This window comes from Citrus clementina, unplaced genomic scaffold (genome assembly GCF_000493195.1).
Source record: "Citrus clementina cultivar Clemenules unplaced genomic scaffold, Citrus_clementina_v1.0 scaffold_9, whole genome shotgun sequence".
Classification (NCBI taxonomy): Eukaryota; Viridiplantae; Streptophyta; class Magnoliopsida; order Sapindales; family Rutaceae; genus Citrus; species Citrus x clementina.
In genome coordinates this window covers 24,384,505-24,386,971 of record NW_006261964.1, presented here as the reverse complement: position 1 = coordinate 24,386,971, position 2,467 = coordinate 24,384,505, and the positions used below count along the sequence as shown (strand labels likewise).

The window sequence follows — 2,467 nt, the reverse complement described above, 5'->3', positions numbered from 1 at the left end:
AATGTTGAACGACTTAAATTCTTGAAGTATGCTTGCTTAAAATTATTTTTGGATGAGTTGAGATGAGAATTTAGTGGAGATTTGAGATTAATCTTGAGTTATATGCTTGAGGACAAGCATCATCTTGGTGTGGGGGAATTTGTTAGAGTGCAATTTATGCACTAGTTTTGCATTGTTTACTTCCCTTAATATCGATGTTTTGCACTTAATAATAGTGATTTACTTGTGATTTACTTTTGTAGGTGCAATTCTATTGATTGGTGATAAAATTGAGCTACAAGATGATGTTTAGGGATGATTGTTCCCTTGAAGAAATTATGAGCGGCAGAAGAACTTTGTTGATAAGGCGTGGGCGCGTGCTGTCAACTGCGGACCTGCAGTTTTTAGTTTAACGTGTTTTGTATTTTTGGCTATTTTTGTAATTACAAATTTAATATTTCAGATATTAGTATTTTATTTTAAATAGAACTCTAAAAGAGAAGAGAGAGAGAGTATTTAAGGAGGAATCTATTGTGAAAAAAGGGGGGATTTTTGGATTGGAGAAAAAGAAAGAAAACCCTAGATCTAATTTTTCTCTTCTCTCTATGAAGAACTAAACTTATTTTTCTGGTTGAAGGATAACAAAGCTTTGATTCATCACTACTGTGAGATCTTTCTTGTGCTTTAATTGTTTTATTGCTTTTTGGGTATTTGTTTATTCTCTGAATTAGTTTCATGATTATGTTTGTTAATTAGGTAATTGGCCACTATTTAATTAGCAACTTAATCTATTGTCAATTAAAGGATTCATCGTATGAAGAATTTAATGTTTGTGACAAATAACATAACAGAGAGTTGTGTTATGAGAATAAACAATCTAATTTAAATGAATCATCATATGTGTTGATTAGGATTTGGGTCTTTCTGGTTTTTCAGGCTGTCAATTGATTAAATTCTATGATCGTATCTAGGGTTGTCTATTGATTAGGGAAATAACCAATGGTCGTACCTTGGTTATCGACTAGTTAAGGAGAGATTGGCTATTAGAGGGTCTCAGTAGCTATAACTGGTCTATTCATGAGTAATAATAATCTATATTTGAATCAATGATCAGTAGTCGAATCAAGCTGAGTTAATTCCTTCAACCAGAGCTTTCTCCAATTTGAATTACAACTTTAATTTGCATTCTTGTTATTTTAATTTGATTTTTATTATTGTCAACAAAACCCCCATTTTATGTTTTACGTTTTAAAAGGATTTAAATAACTACCGATCTCTGTGGACACGACCCTGCTCAATCATTATACACAATTTATTTAGAGTAGGAATTTATTTTTGTTGGCTTCGACACCTATCAAATTTTGGCACCGTTGCCGGGGATTGGTGTCATTTATTTAATCCTTTTTACGTTTTACTTGGTGTATGATTCGTTCTTCTTGTACATGTACACTTTCATTTAATCCTGAAATTGAGAAGACAGCTCGCCAGCTGAGACAGCAGACGAAGCGAGCTAAGCAACGATCCTCGTCGCCTTTGCTTTTTGAAACAGATATAGTGCCTGATTCAGTTGAATCATCTAGCGATTCAGAAGAACAAGTGATGGATAGACCTGCACCTGTAGAAAGAACTCTTAGAGAGTTAGCTGAACCAGACTTGAATCAACAACCACTCTGCATTCAATATGTAGACTTGGAGGTAAATTTTGAATTAAAGTCTGGTCTTATTCATTTATTACCCAAGTTTCATGGTTTTGCAGGTGAAGATCCTCATAAACATCTTAAGGAGTTTCATGTTGTGTGTTCAAGTATGAGACCACAAGGCGTGACTGAAGAGCAGATTAAGCTGCGTGCTTTTCCGTTCTCTGTAGATGGGCTAGCTAAAGATTGGTTGTACTACTTGCCTCCTGGATCAATTACAACGTGGAATGGTTTGAAGAAGCAGTTCCTTGAGAAGTACTTTCCTGCTTCAAGAGCTGCCAACATCAGAAAAGATATTTGTGGGATCAGACAACTTCCTGGGGAGACTTTGTATGAGTATTGGGAGCGATTCAAACAATTGTGTGCCAGCTGTCCTCAGCATCAAATTTCTGATCAACTTCTTATTCAATATTTTTACGAAGGACTGTCATTGATGGATAGGAGTATGATAGATGCTGCTAGTGGAGGCGTGTTGGTGAACAAGACCCCTACTCAAGCAAGGGAGTTGATATCAAATATGGCTGTCAATGCACAATAATTTGGCAACAGGCAATATCCCATTTCAAGGAAGGTGAATGAGGTAAATATTTCTTCAGTTGAACAACGTTTAGATAAACTTACTTCTCTTGTGAAAAAGTTTGTTGTAGGTAATGTGCAACAGGTGAAGACTTGTGGCATTTGTTACAATATGGGTCATTCAACCGATATGTGTCCTACACTTCAAGAAGAATCCGTTGAACAAGCCAATGCAGTTGGAGGATTTCCAGGCATGCCTCAGAGGAGGTATGATC

The 2,467-nt window shown here is 35.8% G+C and overlaps 1 non-coding gene across 1 annotated transcript; it reads right to left on the bottom strand.

Moving 5' to 3' along the window:
- Positions 1–1,956: 1,956 nt before the first annotated feature.
- LOC112095484 lies at positions 1,957–2,063 on the bottom strand. The gene has a single exon (XR_002903857.1). It is a non-coding gene; the product is annotated as a small nucleolar RNA R71 (small nucleolar RNA).
- Positions 2,064–2,467: the final 404 nt, after the last annotated feature.